The 18812-nt window shown below is 37.7% G+C and overlaps 2 long non-coding RNA genes across 3 annotated transcripts; both read left to right on the top strand.

Moving 5' to 3' along the window:
• Positions 1–10165: 10165 nt before the first annotated feature.
• LOC143878397 (uncharacterized) lies at positions 10166–13845 on the top strand. Of its 2 annotated transcripts, XR_013250951.1 has the most exons (4): positions 10166–10250; positions 11504–11572; positions 12678–12830; positions 12918–13095. It is a non-coding gene; the product is annotated as an uncharacterized LOC143878397 (long non-coding RNA). The 2 variants fall into 2 exon arrangements; XR_013250950.1 differs by lacking the exons at positions 12678–12830; positions 12918–13095 and adding an exon at positions 13559–13845.
• Positions 13846–13862: 17 nt separating this feature from the next.
• Positions 13863–16715, top strand: LOC143878396 (uncharacterized). Its single transcript, XR_013250949.1, has 3 exons — positions 13863–14014; positions 15301–15475; positions 16228–16715. It is a non-coding gene; the product is annotated as an uncharacterized LOC143878396 (long non-coding RNA).
• Positions 16716–18812: the final 2097 nt, after the last annotated feature.

Below are 18812 nucleotides of genomic sequence, written 5' to 3'. Positions count from 1 at the left end.
GGAGACCTAATTTCCTATTCAAGATAAGAATCGGTGTGTGGGTGTGGGGCCTACATGGGCTGGACCCACAACAATCTCCCCCTCCAGGCCCATGAAGAGGAGACACCAACCTTGACTCTCACCTGGAGTCGATATGAGCTATGTCTTGGCATAGCTCAAGCTTTTCGTTCATATCAGACAAATTCCCATCGGCACCAATCTTCTTCAACTGCACCAATTACGTCTCGATCACATCACGGATCCAACAGTTCTCAAAAAACCATTTCACAATTGCCCGGTATTCTTTGCCTCTATGAGATTGTGACTCCTGCAACCTCTTTGGCTCCCCCTCACTAGCAACCAATAAATCTGAGGTAGGATATCTCGTTGATGGTCGATGCTCTTTAGTAGATCTTCTAACTTGAGATTTCACTCTCTGTCTATGAGGGGTTGCTCCCCCTGCTCATGATATATCACAGTATCATGACGACCTGCATCTGATCCATGATCACTACCATTTTCTTGCACTTCTCCCCCATGCGTAACATGCTCGAATGGAGAACGAATAGATGTAAGATCAATAATACCATCAACTACACTTTTACCTTTAGGGTCTTCAAGCCTCTTATGCCACAAGCTAGGACAACTCTCTTTAGTAACATTTACCACATCCTTGCACACTTTTGCACACTTTGCATAAGTCTTATATAATGTGCAACAAACCTTCCCCTTTGCAACAACGAGTGAACATTTGGTAAGCTTCCATGTTCCTTTACCAAAGTAGCTTTCATAACCTTGCCTATCTATGGCTATCCCAGAAATCAAATTTACGCACAAATCAGGAACATGTCGCACATCTCTCAAAGTCAAAGTGCAACCAACATTGGTTTCTATGCACACATCACCAATTCCAACAATCTTTGAGAGACTAGTGTTGCCCATCTTCACCATACCAAAGTCTCCTACTTTATATGAAGTGAAGAACTCACTGTTAGGAGTAGCATGATAAGAAGAACCTGTATCAACAACCCACTCTATACCCTGATCTGCAACATGTAAACACTCTTCTTCTCCAAAAGAGAGTGTTATCACATCTTCATCAGACATAGTAGCCATAGTGTCTTTATCATCATCATTTTTCTGATTTTTACCTTCTTTTTGTTCTCTTTTGTAAACCCAACAATTCTTCCTTATGTGACCCACTTTGCCACAATGGAAGCATTTTTTCTTCTCTTTTAAATTCGACATTTCTCTGGATTTGTCATGATTTTGTGACCCTCTACTTTTACTTCTATCCCTGTTCTCTGTGACAAGAGCCTGTGCATTGTTTGTACCCATTGATTTCCTTCCAGTCTCTTCATTTAGCAAGCTACTAGTAACTTGGCTCATGGTAAGTACATCATTTGGAGCAGAGTTATTAAGTGAAACCGCTAAGGTTTCCCAACTGTCAGGTGACGAGCTCACAAGTAACAATGCCTGCAACTCATCATCTAGCACCATCTTCATTGAAGACAACTGGTTCACTATGCTCTGAACTTCATTCAGATGCTCTGCAATCGAACCACCTTATTTGAACTTCAAGTAATTAGAAAGCTTTGTTTCCAGCAGTCTTTCTCTCATAAAGACCCTCCAACTTTGTCTAAAGTGAACGTGCAGATGTTTCATTAGACACATGATGGAACACACTGTCATCCAACCATTGCCTAATATGTCCAACAGCCTTTTTATTCAATTTTGACCAATCCTTATGCTAGTTGGCTTGGCCTTATCACCTTCAATGGATTCATACAAATCCTTACAAAATAGAATATCCTCCATCTTTGATTTCCAAATCATCCAATTTGATATAGTCAACTTGATCATAGTTTCTGAAGAACTCTCTATCTCTATCCACACAAACAACTATGCTTCCAAATAACCTCGGCTTTGATACCACTTGTTGGGTTTTTCGCCGAAGAAAACTCACTTTAATTACGAAGCAAATAAATATGTGGATTAAAGAAACCAAACCAACAAGAGAGCAATCACACAAGAGAACATAAAAGATTTACGTGGAAAACCCTCCAACGAAGAGGGAAAAACCACGGGGCGAATCTGACGAAATATCCACTAATCAAATAGTAATACAACGTCTTTCTCTCAAGTTTTCACCCGGAACTTGAGCCAATATAAGAAATAAGAGAGATAAAAGGGTTATCTCGTTGCAAACAACAAAACACACTTTCTCACCAAAAAATATCCACTTCGATCTTCAAGTCGAAGAAATCCAAATCCCCACGAAGTCTTCATGCAACGAAAGGATTCGACGGTGCGGTGAAAATCTCCAAGAAGAAATGCTCTAAAAAGAGCTCTAGATTTTGGTCCCAAGCCAAAACCCTAACCGCACAAAGAAAAAAACCCATGTTTCTTCTTCTTGTTCTTTCTCTCTTTGTCAACCTCTTTCTTTTTCTTTTTTAATGTTTTTTGCTAAAAAAAGTCAACACAGAAAACGGCTTCTTACTTGTTTTTGTTTTTTTTTTCTCCAAACACACGTACAGCATGCCACCGACTATCTTCTTTCCTTCTAAAATTAGGATCTCTTCTTTCCTTCTAAAATTAGGAGTCCTAATTTCCTATTCAAGATAAGAGTCGGTGTGTGGGTGTGGGGCCTACATGGGCTGGATTCACAACACCAGGAACATCTTATCCCAGGATTTTTATCCCCGTGGTATAAAGGCACCATGAGACTTTTATACTATGAGCTATCCTAGGTGTACCCGCTAGATGAATGCTCTAAATTCAAAGACTACCTAAGGCCACATGTATGGTGTTGATGGGACAAATGAAGGTGCTACATTCTCCAACTTGGAAGGAAATACATGTCATGAATTCTTTTTTTGAAAAGGAAACATGTCATGAATTCTTGGGTACATTTGAAGTAAAAGCACCTATCCTACCTCAATTTGCTTTACTTTCACTCACGAAATTAAATTTTTTGTCTTACTATATGGAACTTCCATTTGTGAAAATTGAATAAGTTAAAAAAAAGCTTACTTCTAAAAGATAAAAAAACTTACTTTTTTGCCAGATTTTGTCTTATTCTTTTAATTCTTTTAATTCATCTGAGGTGGCTGTTCTCAAATGAAAAAGCCAGCCGTAAAATGGCTTTCCGCAAAATTGCCTAGCAAATCTCTTTAAAAAAATTGAATTTATATGTTAAATATCCTTATGAACACTCAAGTTTATATATATATATTCATGTTAAAATCACTTATATTCATGTTAAAACACGTATGACTGTTATTGCATGAATGCAGTTTTATTCCACCATTGATTTCCCTCTGAAAAACTTAAAAGGGCAGAAGCATCCAAAGTTTATTGGCTAAGTGGGGCAACTTGCTCAATGATCCAAACAATTTATCCGTTAGCACTTGCAATAAATGGGTCATGCTTCAAAATCCACTCCGATCCAACGATCTGATCTTTATCAACATCTAAATTTAGAACTACAAATAACGTCGAATGGGAGGGTTAAAGGCAATGACTGTACTATTAATTGATGACCCATATTGTGAACCAATGTTCAAGGTCACATGTAATTGATGTCATTTTTTGGACTATGCCCTATTTAGGTTGGACCCAGCACAGATTCGACATGTTCCAAGATTTCAATCACAGGACGATCTCAACCATTGAATGACGCTCATTATGAAGCCATAGCTGTCATCATCTTTAACTTGCTTTGTAATAAAAGAAGGAAATGGTGAAATAAAATGTTAAATTACACCAGCGTGGTAGATGCTCAGTGGTAGACTCTTCTTCATACAGAACCAGAGGATTCAAGAGAAACAATACTCCAAAATCACATTAGTCCCCAAGAAAATTCAAAACCAATGTACAACTTTCGCAATGGAATGGTTTTGGGTAGAAACACTTCAATAAGTTAAGGGTTTGGCTAACGCGCCTGTTACGGTCCGTTGGAAATGATATTTTACAATCATTTTACACACTGTTTGATAAAAATACTCATACTATGCGAATTATTTTCAAAAGATGTGTAGAATATCATTTCCAATGCACCTTTAACATAAAGTAAGTCACAAAAAGACAATACATTGTAATTTTGAATTACATATTGTCTTTTCTTTTAATAACAACTTTGCATTTATAGTGGAGATTTATACGGTGTAACCCTTAATAGTCCCTTATTTTTCAAAAAATATTGTACGGACCACACTGTAGGATGATCCAAACCGTCCATGTGATGGGCCATAACTTAAATTGGTTGTGCCCAAAAAATCATTTCCATAATATGATCCTAGCCATCCGATCTGTGAGGTTTCCATAATATGCAGTGCATCTATAGATCAAAGGGATGGGATCATCCTTTTGGGCACAACGTATTTACGTTATGGCCGAAAATAAGTAACTTTGTCAAAGAAATCAAAATTTGAGATTTTAGAGCAGTGATAAATCGACCCCCTAATATCTTAAATGGACCTCTCCTCTCTCTATCTTTCTCTCTCTAAGCAATGCCCTATATAGGGTCTATTCATCGCTGCCCAGATTTTATACCCCTTGTAATAATTAGTTCGAGCCCACAGCAAACAGAGTTGCTTCAGACATTGAAACATATTTCTAGAAAGGGAGGTTGATCTTGTCGGAAATTGAACGTAGCCCGCTTTCCGGTCACGTTCAACCTCTACTACAATGCGCCTAGCGCGCAGTATGCATCCCTGGCTATGGCTTGGTGCCCTTTCTTCTTACATGTCCCACATCGTGCCTATGACAAGGAAATAGGTCCCTTTTGCTACTCTAGATATAGCAAAGCCATGTTAACTGGATCCACTTACTTTCTCCGTTCTGGCACCATTAAAGAAATAAAAAAACTTTCTTGGGTTCGACTAGTGTTCTTTATTCTCTTATGTGCCTAACATGCAAGGTATTAACACAATTGTGAGGGAGTTGTTAAGTAATCATCGTGTGAATATTTGTAAAGTAACTATCTGAGTTTATAAAGTGTAAGAGAGGGCAAAGGAGCATTGATTTCTAGTATGCGCAGGTTTTTTTTTTGGTAAAAGACACAAAGTTTATTATGTACATGGCATGGCAAAAACGTATATGATGTTGAGTTGGTGATGCAAAATGCAAAATCACCGGTTCTATTTTATTCTTGGAGTGGGTCCCACTTGACCCTTTTGAGTAGGATGAGTTTTCTCTCTCTCTCTCTCTCTCTATATATATATATAGGGTCACTATATGAAAGAGAGGGAAGATGAAGGAAAATATAGAGAGGAGGGAAAAAAAGCTGGGGCGAGGCAAGAGTTTTCCTCTCGGGTGTCCTGGGGCTTTTCTGGTGGAGCAAAAGCAAGGTTCTTCTGTTCAAGGTTGACGAGAAATCTAGGACAAGAAGAGGGGTTTTCTCTTAGGGCTCTAGGAGGGCTTTTGTGGTGAAGCAAAAGCAAGATTCTACTCAAAGTAGACGAGAAATAAAGGGCAAGAAGGGGGATTTTCACTTAGGGCTCTAGGGGACTTTTGTGGTGCAGCAAAAGAAAGGTTCTTCTACTCAAGGCTGAGGAGAAATTAAGGGCAAGAAGAAGGTGTTCTCTTGGGCTCTTTGAATGCCTTTTTGTGGTGAAGCAAAAAGAGGTTTTCCTCCTCTTATTTATCAAGGTGTATTCTTCTTCTTCCATTGTTCTTCTCCATTGGATTTTGAGAGTTTTCCAACTACTTCTCGAATGAGGGATTTTCCATGTACTTAGTGTAGAGACTTGGAGGTTATTTTGTGGCTACATAGAAGGTTGGAGAGAAGGGTTATGTCTGTGGATTTTACCAGTGGAGGTAACATTGTACTATTTTGGTTCTAAATAGTGGATTGAGTGTTGCCTTGTCCATGGAGTAGTCTATTGTGGTGAACCACGTATATCATTGTCTTCTTGTAGTTGCTTGTGACTTGCTCTCCTCTGGTGGTTGTGGTATGTTGGCATATATTTTCTCAATCTTGTAGTGGAAGATCTTGGGAATTTCCATGCGTTCGTCGGTGGTTGATTGGCGAATGTTATTGGCAATGTGTCTTGGCCCTCTGACATGCTTTATTGGCTATAGATTTTGGTAAAAACAGTGTTCATTTTGTACCGGTTTTGGCTGTTAGGAAAATCCTAAACTGATTGGCTGTATCGAAGATCATGTGAATGATCTAGTGGGCCCGGTCCTTAGTGTTCTAGATAAACTCAAACATTCCAAAGGAGCGCAAATATCCCAAGAGTTGTCGATGGTTAACTCAGACATCCAACTATCGGTTGCAGCGGGCGCAAACATGTTCCACGACTTTATCTCCTAGAAACGTAAAGAAGTCGAATAAAGGGGAGAGGAGTTGTCGAGTATGATGGGGGTCTCCTTCTTCCACTCCCATGAGGATTCTATAAATGATCACCATGCGTCCCTGCTCACCCATGTTCAGAAAGTAGAGCTCCCTACCAATTTGTAATCCACAACATTCCAGCAATAACTCACGGCCCCAATCTGCCTAAAACATGGAGTGAGGAGAAGACCATGGGTATTGTTAGGCCTAAAATCGGTAACAGGTTATGGTAGGGCCGGAAAGGCTGATCTGGGCCTGAAGGGCTGATCTGGGCCTAAAGGGCTGATCTGGGCCTAAAGGGCTGATCTAGGCCTGAAGGACTGATCTGGACCTGAAGGATTCAGGTCCAGATGAGTCCTTCAGGTCCAGATGAGTCCTTCAGGCCCAGATGAGTCCTTCAGGTCCAGATGAGTCCTTCAGGTCCAGATGAGCCCTTCAGGTCCAGATCAGTCCTTCAGGTCCAGATCAGTCCTTCAGGCCTAGATCAGCCCTTTAGGCCCAGATCAGCCCTTCAGGCCCAGATCAGCCTTTCCGGCCCTACCATAACCTGTTACCGATTTTAGGCCTAACAGGTATATAACTGTCTTCACGTGTTTGCAGGACCATCAATGAATGCAAAAAGAGTTCGGAATAGTTCTGAATTTGGGCATCGATGGTGGTGACTGGCACGCTTCATCACATTTTCTTATAGCATGTGTTTTCTCAAAGCTAATCGCCTAAGATCCGTATTCAATGTATTCCTCATGGTTAGAACACTTGCATTGGCAGCAAAGAATGACTATAAACGTGGTTCATTCTTACAAGCTTTGGTAAAAAAACATAGCTCAGTTTTGCTCTATATGCCGAGTTTTAATCTTCAACCAGGAGTCTGTATAAATTTGTACAAGTTTTAATCTTCAACCCGGAGTCTGTATAAAAGACTATAAACATAGTTCATTCTCTACAAGTTTTAATTTGTACAAATTTTGGTACAAAAAGCAGAGTCTGTATAAAAAAAAATCTTCAACCAGGAAAAACTCAGTTTTTTATCTAACTAGTAAAAAAATAGAAAGAACATTTGATTCTCTATAGGTTTTTACATAAATAATTAGTTAAAAAACGAATTTCACCAGAATCTTTATGGTAAAAAAAACACCCAATTTGTGTAACAAAAAACTATTAATAATTCATTTTTATAAAAAAAAAGTCGGCAACCACTATTAGAAATCATCATAAACTTAACATAATGTTAGAAAAACAATAAAAAGTGGGAAAATTAGCAAAATTGACATGAAAATGGGTACACACGAGCAAACTCGGTTGAAACCAAAAAATAGGGTCGACTCGGGAAAATATCTAGACGACTATAAAAAAAACTCGCAAAACATCAGTCGGTCATTGTTAGGGTCGATATGATGTGTTACCGATTTTTTTATTGGTCAACCCAATTTTTCACCACCCGAACCGTTTTTTTCGAGTTTGATCCCCCTTTTTCTCAAGCCAACCCTATCTTTTGCTCTATATGCAAATTTTGTACATCTTTTATAAGAGAAATCAACAATTTTTTTCACTTTTTTTTTAGTTTTCATTATCTTTTCCAAAATCTTCCCACGATTAATTTTTGTTTGTTTTTTCCGTCTCTAACTATTTTCACCTATTCCTCTTTTTGTTCTGTTACTTTTTCCTCACTTTATTTGTTTGGTAGTTCGTCTTACTCTTCTCTTTTCTCCGTCTTCCTTATCATCTACTTTGGCGGGTTATTCTTCTTCTTCTTTATTTTCTTACATGACCAGTTTTCTTCTTCTCTTTCTTCCGAGTTGAAGCAAAAATTGACGATGCAAAGATAAAAAAACACAAAAAGTTTAGAAAGGGAGAAGAAGAGAGCAAAATGACTCCCATCTTCCCTAACAAGTGGGCTATCTCCCATCCTAATGAAATCAACGAGTCAACAAGAAGTCAGGGAAGAAGAAGACCCCCAACAAAAGAAAGCAGAACTCCTCCATCGAAGAAAAATAGAACCCCCAAAGTTTCAGGAGCTGAGGAAATGCCGGAGAACAAGGAAGTATAGTTAGAAGATGATAGACCCTTGGATCCGTAAACATGGCTTGGCCTGAGTAGGGGGTCCTGCTCCAGGGATCACGTGTCTCCCAAGCCCCAACAAGTGCACAAATCCGGCCAGCTCATGTATTTTCTTTTATTTTGCTTATTTTGAGTTTGTAGTCAAGGGTATCGTGATCCTATTGGTTCTACCCTTTTCCTTAGACTCTCTTCTAAAGGTGGACAGTGGTCTTGTTCCTATTATTGTATCCTGTTGCTGTATCACCTTTTCTTTATTTAATATACTAGTAGGGCCCCACCTAACCCCGGCTTAGAGAGAGAGAGAGAGAGAGAGAGCAAAATGATCTTTTGGATAATAAGACAACATTGCAACCAGTCTAGAGTTGAAACTACCATCCATTTGTAAATTCAGACATGTAATTAATTTGTTCTTTTCTGTGTTTTTAAAAGTAAAATAGCCAAATGGACATGCATATTTTTATTTAAAATGGGATTGTAAAATGGAGTTTAGAGGTCTAAAGCGGGGTGTCACGTAAAAATCCCTTAAAAATAAAAAACAACTTCATCGTCCCAAGCCATACCAATAATCTCAAATCCGGCCCTGGCCTATCTCCCCAAAATTACCACTCATACTTCCATCTTCTACTTCCTTGTTTTCATCATCCTTCAATATAAACCTTTTTAGTGGATACCATCTCTCAATATAAACCTTGTTTTCATCATCTCTCAATATAAACCTTGTTAACGGACATAGAACTATCACCACTACCACATGGAATTAGATTAAAAATTTAAAAATGGGGTGGAACATGGATTTTTTTGAGGTGGAAATAAATAAAGGGCGAAGATATATATTTTCAACCCCCTGCAGTACGCACGCCCCCCTTATAACGTGATCTGACGTCAAAAAGCGTTAAAGTTGCCCACTGTTCACGTTATGAGGAGGGCGAATATGTACTGCAGGGCGTGAAATACCATCGCCTTAAATAAAATTGTAATAATGTTCAACACTATGCTAAGAGAGTGATATAACAGAGGGATGCTATTAGAAAAATAAGCCCCTACAGAATATGCCGACATCAATCCTTTCTATTCTAAAAGCCTGAAGCACCGAAAGTTCGTCAACCATCTTTAGCGAAAATTCCCTACCTCTATGTTCTAAAATCATCCCATTGTGTCCTATTTCTAAGGGGTATTTTCGCCATGATAAAAAGCCACAAATCTCGCCATCTGTAAACGGAGACCTCGCAGATGTCGTATAAGTCCCTTCCTTGCGATACGTGTCCCATCTCCTCCTTCAACCTTAATACGTGTCCATTCATTTCAGCCGCCCATAGTTTCAAAGCCCCGTCTCTCTTTGCAAGGGCAGCGAACAAGAGAGGAGTCGGCCATTGTAGCTCACGGGTCTCGCTCTCTCTCTCTCTCTAGATTCAAAGGTTTTTTTTGGTCTCTATGATTTCCTCATTCCATTTTCTGTGTCTCTCCTCCTTTTACTTTTTTCTTCTTGTGAATGAGTTCATCTTGACCTCTTCTCTTTGCTGCTAGATACACTTACCCCCTTCCCGTCGCATTTTAATAGGGTTTCTGTGCCTTCGTTGAAATAACAACCCTTACATCGTCTCTATTTCCTACAACCCAGATTTAGGGTTTTTTTCTTGAACTAAAATGTTCTTCTCTAAATGCAAATGCATTCTTTTTTTTCTCATCATGTCAGATTTGATTAGAGATGTTGTGGTAGATGTCACTTCTTCATTATGTTATTTCCACATTATCTCATGACATTGATATTTATATTTATGTTTTGGCAACAGAGCTTACTGATATAGTGGGGGACTTGTGGAGATAGATGGTAGAGAGCCTTCATCAGCTCCTCCTTCCTCAAGCTTTGTGCCAGGTACTGCTCTGATTCTTCTTCTTCTTCTTCTTCCCTCTCTCTTTCTCTCCTCTTGTTCTCTTCAACCTAGGGTTTGTTCATATTACCAATATGATTAATTTTTCTACGCCTGGGTTTTCTTCTCTTCCCACATGTCCCTTTTCGATTATAAGAAAAACATTTCTGCTAGAAATTAGGTTTTTCCTTTCACTGTTTTTTTTAAACTGATTTTTCCCTCTTCACATGGGCCCTGTTTCGATTGCAAGAAATTGGGTTATTTTCCTCTTCCCATATGGCCTATTTCCATTGCAAGGAAAACTTTATGATGGAAATGTTACGAGTATGATTAATTTTTTCTAGGGATGGGTTTTCTTCTCTCTACCCACAAGCCCCTTCTCGATTGCACTGGCATGAAAATTAATTCTGGAAATGCTATTGATCGATGGAAGTGATGCCCCTTGTCATTTACTTCAGATGATTTCCCACGGAAAAGTCTACAAGTAGAAAAACAAATGTAGCTAATAAGCTTATTCACAATCTGGAATTGCTTTTATGTTGTTTTCTTGATTTTTTTTTCTATTTTCTATTACAATCAAAGTGAGTTTTACTAAATTTATAATTTTGGATAGTTTTTGCTCTCATAAGTGGGTACGAGTGTTGTTTCTTCTTTTATTGGGGCTGTTCTGTTAATTCTTCTTTTATTTGGTCTAATACTCTAATAGAATGATTAGCTATGAAGCTTAGGAATGTTGGATTGGTTTATTTGATCTATTAGTGTAATGGGTTTTGAATTTATGAAGGGCGGATTGTTTTTTTTATTCTATCACTATGGAGAACAACACCAATTTGATTTATTGGTTTGTGAGTTTTCAATGTGAGCAAGGTTGGCTTGGTTTATTTTATCTAATGGGGAAATTTAACAGAGGAGTCAAAAAATGCTTATGGAGTTGTTTATGATTTTTAAATTCTTGTCTCAGTTTTGATATTAAAAATAGTAGCAGGCACATAGCCTAAATTCTGTTTGGATGTCGTTGAAGAAAATTTAGAGGAAAGAAGGGTACATGAAAAAAATCTACATTTCTCATTCTATGCCTTTTAATGGTTCTGGTTAGCACCTTCTTAGTTGCATATTTCTACTATATATTTTTTATTAGTAAAGAAAAATTTAAATTCTTTGTTATTCACTTATTATGCCAATCTCTATAGCGAAATTCAATGAATCAAGATTCGGAACTTTGATCTATGTTGTAAATGATGATCATTACCTTTTCTAGGATCTCGATGGCTTTGTCATGGGAGAGGGAACAAGCTTGCTCCTTTTGGAAGAACGGGAACATGTGAAGGTAATAGTTTTGGTGGTTTATAATCACCTTAAAATTTATTCCAAATCTTCTGTTTATCTTACTTTGCCTTTTCTTTCCAAAAGCTTTTTGTTGAATAAAAAGTTTATTCATGGAACATGATTAAATGGTCGGGCCAAGGGAGTTGAAATATATGCGGAGTTACTTGGAGGGAGTATGACGTTGGATGCTTATCATTTGATGTTTATTCAATTGATGTTTTTTTTACCTCACTTGCATCTAAGTCTTTCCTGGCCTTCTTCTGATCTCCGTGGCCAAAGTCTCTAATTCATAATTCTATTGTTCTTCACATTTGTATTTACATTTCTATCTCTAATTCATTGTTTTTCACATTTCTGTTTACATTTCAACCACCGTAAGTATTAACATCAATATAGATTTTGAAACTTGGTACAATAGACAGCAAAAACTCACCCTTTGACGATTCAGATCCCAATTATTTTTCATTTTATTTATCCACGTATACTTTTCATTATTTTGAAACAGAAAAAAAGCATTAGAGTGAAAATTGTTGAAGTTTTCAAGTTTAAGAGATCCCTTTTCCCTATCAGTATTGCTTCTTCATTGCTTTTTAATAAATCTCTCATTCCGTTTAAAAAAAATATAATTTACAGAAACCGGTATCTATTAAAAGAAATTGTTGGATTCAAATATGAAGTGTCTGGCCCATTTTCAAAAATGGTGCAATCATTTTGAAAGGTAACATTTGATTCTTTATCCACAAACATGGTTTTAGAAACCAGTATCTACTAAAATAAATTGTTGGATTCAAATAGAAGTGCCTCACCCACTTTCAAAAATGGGTGCAATCATTTTTAAAGGTAACGTTTGATTCTTTATCCACAAACATGGTTTTAGACGCCCCTGCTTATGGTCATTGGTCAAACTGTTGCAATGTTACAGCCCCTTAATATGACCCCAACTATCATTAAAAAGGTCATAATCTCAGCTCACAAACAGTCTATCTAATTGCTTTCAAACCCTGAATTAAATACGCTAGCTTTAAGTTTTCTATTAAAAATTTGAGTATTTGAAGGAATTGTCCTACGAATTTTCTTAACAATCCTTTATGTCCTGTGGTGACCAGTTTCATCACCATCTAATCATGGTCAGATGGGGATGGGGATTGGCAACCTGGAGTGGCATGTTGTTTGATTTTTTAAGCAGTGATGGGAAGCAGGCCCAATGATGATCAGGTTTTGATCCAATGTTGGTGTTTCTTACCACCCTCCCTTTCAATGTAAATCCAGCAGTGTTTACTTGAGCAGCATTTCTCTTTTTGTTATCGAAGAAAAAAGTTGAATAAAGTTATCATGTCTTTATGCAGCTTTAGATCTACTTATTTATTTGAATGTTCAAGGACCTTAGTGGAATGCTATTCTTGCTTCGGGGTAGAGCAGTGGGTGCAGTCCAACAAAGCAGTATTGGAAGGGGAAAAGGGATTCGGAGTTCTACCGACATGTCTTTCATGCCTTGCAAGAGTCCCCTGTGCTTTATTGAGTTCCTTGAAAACATTTACATGGTATGTGTTTTATTTAATGTTTTAGGTGATTAGTTCCTATGAATTGTTTTAAACCCTCTTCCTAGATTATCTTATTCGTGAGTTTACTACCTTATTTTATGAGTAGTGCAGGTTGTATATGCAATAATTCACCGAAAGAAGGTCTTTAAAGCCTCATATAGTGCAGGTTGTATATGCAATAATTCACCGAAAGAAGGTCTTTAAAGCCTCATATAGTGCAGGTTGTATATGCAATAATTCACCGAAAGAAGGTCTTTAAAGCCTCATGTAGTGCAGGTTGTATATGCAATAATTCACCGAAAGAAGGTCTCGCTTAGCTCCTTGAAAACATTTAGATGGTATGCTTTTATGGTTTAGGTGATTAGTTCCCTTGAATTATTTTAAACCCTCCAATATTATCTTATCCATGAGAACGGAGCAGATTTGAACAATTATCTTCTTTGTAGGTTTTGAATTTCTTCAAAAACCGGATGGATGCACAGCGAATGGATGGTGAATGGTTGGTGAAGAAAGTCCTCCAAATCATAATCATTTATTGCCGATATTGGCATGTGAAGGGATGAAGGTGGAATGGAATTGATCATTTTTAATCCTAAAAATGAGTCTTCCTTTTATAATTTAAAAGTTCATTTTAATTCAATTAACTACATGAAAATCAATCACTTATGTTTAGGATTTGAACAAATGTTTACCCAGTTACAATTCACACACCGAGAAGAACAGGACACAATCTACCACTGCGTTCTTTCCGGCTATCGCTTTCCTACTGTAACATTGATTCCTCTCTACCCGTCGCCTTCCTGACGATCTATCTACCATGCATTGCATTCTGCCAGCCATTCCATTCATACAGGCAACATTCGTCGAGATAGCGAAATCAACAACCGCTGACCACTTAAACAGTAAGTCACACCATTCATTTTCCTAAATCTTTCTACAAATGAACTGAATTAATGATAAATTTTAAATCTGGTCGAAGTCCGATGTAAAAATTAATGGTGAAATTTGGGTTTGACTCTGTTAAAGTTGGGGTCAACTCGGTGAAAGTTGGGGTCGTGTCAAAAAATTTCGAGTCGTGTCGGAAAATGCCGGATGGTATCAGGAAAGAGTCGACTCAACCCAATTTTTCCTGGAAATGACCCGAAGTTAATTTGGGGTATTTTAATTATACATCTATGATTCACAGTTTTTTCCAATTACTTCCCAATTATGGAAGGAAAGTTTTCATAGACCGTATACAATTTTAATTGCTGAATTTATCCTCTAATTTATTAAAAAATCATGATTTTTCACTACAAAATTCAATCTTAATGTTCATATTAAAAATAATCATTATGTCATGTCCCTTTCAATTGATTTCATTTGTGAGATAGCCTTATAAATACCTTGAAAGTCAACTACAAAACTTGGGACCGTTTGGTTTTGTAGCGATGAAAGCAGACTAGCCTGAGAAAAGTGGGTTTTGTTTTTTGAAATGTTATACAGATGCAGCTTGTGCTCCAATATCTGAAAACCATAAATGTCTGTTCATGAACTTTAGAAAAAAGAAAGATGGAAAACCCACAAGATCACCTTGGCTGTAGTTTTGTTGGGGACTTTTCTGAATTTCTCTTAGTGAGTGATCTGTATAGTGATAGTAGTCTAAAATACATATTATGTACGTCCTTTGAGAATTGGAGAATCGGATGAATATGGTTTTTTCAAAACTAGGAAGTTAATTATGAAATGTATTGACAAAACTGGAAAGCTATACTGTACATTTTTTTTTTGGTGATTTGCTATACTGTACATTTGGAAAGCTATACTGTACATGACAAACAAGTGGGAGATATTTTTGGATCATCTTGACAATGAGTGAGTGGGCTTGACTTTAGTTTCTAAAATGTTTCTCCCCGCAACAACTTATGTTAGTATCATTATCCATTATTTGATTAGATGATATTGCTTAAGCTCTTGGTTATTTGCTTCGGGGTGCTCCTATGGAGATCATGCTGCAATATCTTCATATAGCTTTCATGTTTTAGTAATTCGTTAGTTTTAAACATTATGTTGTTTTAATGATCTTGCCTGCTTCCTGCATTGATGGCAAATTCTAAGATTCCCTATTTTTAGTAGTGTTGTACGTGGTAGTGAATGTGATTTGCAAAAAATGTTATGCTCACATTGCCTGTCTGCTATTCTGAACTAGATCTGTGTACATTCAAAGTTTATGGGGATTCCTCTATTAGGTGATGAAGTGTATGGAGGAACAAAGGACATGGATTTGTCATTTTATTGGCCAAGACGCCATCGAGTTATCACAGCCACCTCTCACTCTTGGTCTCAAAATTACAAAGGCCCTGCCTCCATGCCTTGTCTCTTGGGTAAAGTATTGTTACCTCTAAATTTCTCTTAGGCTTTGTTTCTTTTGACGTAAAATGAGCGTAAAACAAATTAATTTTTCGCCCATTCTTTGACTTTGGTTTCTAGATGATCAACACAACATGGGTTGATCTTGCATTTGCCAATGGAGGTACAATCTTGGAAAATGAGTTTTATTGTATTAAAATTTTAGAGTAAAATTTTAGATGCAAAAACATACACCATGTAACTCTCTCGCCTTGCTGAATTACCCATTTTTTCAAATGATATGTAACTCTCTCGCCTTGCTGAATTACCCGTTTTTTCAAATGATACACTTATGGGGAGAAATTTCACAGAAAACTCCTGCTTTGGTTGACATAAAACAGGTCCAAAGCTACTTCAACTTCATTTTAAAGATTGAAACGAGAAATTTCGCAGCTGTACTAAACCATGTTGTAAAATATCTTGGTCGCACATGCAAATGCACGTGCATCTTTTACTAGAATTCATAAAATTGCCAGTGGTAGAAAAATTATCCATTTAAAATTACCTGCACTTTTATGTCGTAAAATACCTCAGTCTCACCTTATCAAGCAATAGTTTGAAAAAGTAGCTGATAAAGCAATAACTAATGAAGATTCTCAATCTGTTCTATATGATTCACAAATATCGTGTCTTTCTTTATTTGTTAGTTGTGGGAAGCTTGCATAAGCAGATTAACTACATGACATTGGCATGTCAATGATTATTTAATTGCATCGTCTGCCTTTAGCGAAGTGAGGATGATGGGACATCACCAATCAGGATGCACATTTTAGAGAAATTTTGTGCAGTTCTATCCTCGCAAGGATTTTCAGCGATTGAGGGAGGGGTTGGAGGCAATATCACCAATTTTATTGAGTTCCGGAGGGTAGGGAAGAAATATTGTGTCAGTGATTCCAGGGCTTTCTATGGATTCCAAGAGCGGCAAGGCTGGGTGACACTTCAGATTGAATTTCCATGGGTGCTAAAGATAACCATTTGTTTTTCCTGGCTCAAATTGTACTTCTACCCTGTGGAATGGGGCTCAAATTGAACTTCTACCTTGTGGAATGGAGCTGTAATTTTTGTATGGGGTCATAACCTCTGGACTAATGGGTATGCGTATAAGTGATCAGATTTCTCTAATGTAGCCTTTGCATTTTCATGGGTTCAATGGAATTTTTTGGTTGAACTATGCTTGAATTTAGTATACCTCTGTTTACTGCGAATTTTCTGAAATTTGAGTTAATGGGTATGTGAGAAAGACTGGTTTTCAATGATTTTGTGCTTGCTTTTAAATTTGTTGTATTTAAAATTTATGCTCATTGGGTCTCCTTGAATTTCAAGGGTATTGAGGATATAAATTCATGAATTTAAGTCTTATGAGTAGGCAATATAATGAAATGATATAATAAAAAATACAATGAACTGTTGTTGCGCGTTTCATTTTCATCTCATGGGGAGCTTGTAGAGGAATTGGGGAAGGCCAAAGTTTCATTTTCATCTCATGGGGAGCTTGTAGAGGAATTGGGGAAGGCCAAAGTTTCATTTTCATCTCATGGGGAGCTTGTAGAGGAATTGGGTGAAAGCAATTGGGGAAGGCCAAAGTTTTGGATATTCATGGAGTGGCAGACCAGTTGGAGATGGGATGAGGTTTTATTTCATCGGAGTTTCTATGGGTGGTTATTCTACTACCTCAAATATATACCGCACACGCATGATAACACTACGTCACTACTGCTTTCTTTTCTTCTTGGAAGTAATGTTAAAATGAAGGTGCCCTTACAAAAAGCCAGCTACGCCTTTGCTGTCATTAGTGGTGGCCAAGACAATAAAGGGTTCCAAAGGATCCAAACGTACATAAATGGATGCCTACTGAAGAGTTGAATATTTGTCCAATGGTTCTAAAGGATACAAACGTTAACGGACAAGATTTGTACATAAATGGATCGTGCCTATTGAAGAGCAGAATCTATTCACTATGAAAATTTCTAGGAAGAAAATCTTACTAAATTTTGTTATCAAGTACCTTAGTTTCACGTGCGCACCTTTACTAGTTAGCCAAAAACAGGAGGAAGAAAACTACAGGGACCTGGTGCAGTCGTCAACAAAGGGACCATTGACAAAGAATCTTATCGCTACTCGATTGGAGAGTGATAACACATGGCCTCAGCTCCCCTCATGTTTAGGTTGGGGTCCCCTCAATAGAAGCTTTCATCTCAAGTCAAACTTGACCTCCCCCACCATGGAAAGCCCTGTGTGGTTGGAAACCGTGGGTGATATTCTCTCTTATCTTGTATCCCATCATGGGCCTACCCAAAATCAATTAATAATAGACTTGGCCATACTCTCTCTCGTACGTGCATGTAATTTTTTTTATTTTTGTTTTTGTTTTAAATATAGGCCAACTCTATTTGATGATCAAACCACTAGTTGGTTGAAACGGATGTGCCTAAAAAAAATCATCTCCATAGTACGATCCTATCCACGATATATAGAGATTTCTATAATGTACAAATCGGAGGATTAGGATTATCCTGGGCCCATAGGATTCGCATCACCCAAGTACATTTATAACAGCACCAAGGCCATGTTTGGAAAGCATGAAAATTTTTCTGATGCAGTATTAGCTTATGTTAAGAGATGGAGGGTGAGACAATTGAGAGGGTATTAGTGAGGAGACTATGCAAAAGTGGAAGACAAGCAAGGAAAATTAAAATGGATGGACATTTTCTTTTTCTTATGTTCAGCCACTTCTCAGCCTCTCCCCACTCGTGACCTTATTCTTCGTTTCCCACACTCCTTACTCCTCTCCCACCACTTGATAATCCCATATTCTATGGTATAAATTTTTATGGTTGTTTGTTTAAATATTGAGAACTGAGTCCAAAAGTGGTTACTGGACTCGAAATTAAATGCGAATTTAAAAGAATGGTAAATATAGTTGGATGACTTGGGTGATCCAATGGAGGCACCCTTGTGGCTGGTTTTTGCAAGTCCACCCTTTAATTTAGCTTCTCCTGTGTGGAATTACTTAGCAGATTCCTATATACATATCATATATATCAAGAAGAATACTAAAGAGGAAGGGGTGTGAGTCACCTTATAGAATTAGAAAAGGCACACACCCGTCTTCAATTTTGCCCCGTATGTGTGGTAGGACCTGTTGATCCAAACACAGCGCTAAATACCATTGTGAACATCAGGGTCCGATGCTCTCAGGCTGTTGATCTACAAAGCCTTGTTCAGGGTTCCATGAAGAAACACTAAACCATTGATCTTGTAGCCATTGGGTTGCCACGTGATGTTCTACAAGATCAATTGTCTCAATCTTGT

The sequence above is a fragment of the Tasmannia lanceolata genome, unplaced genomic scaffold (genome assembly GCF_043159265.1).
Source record: "Tasmannia lanceolata isolate RefF3 unplaced genomic scaffold, GAP_Taslan_0.1 ptg000006l, whole genome shotgun sequence".
NCBI lineage: Eukaryota > Viridiplantae > Streptophyta > Magnoliopsida > Canellales > Winteraceae > Tasmannia > Tasmannia lanceolata.
Note: the sequence above shows the minus strand (reverse complement) of the source record. Positions and strands in the feature narration are given on the sequence as shown.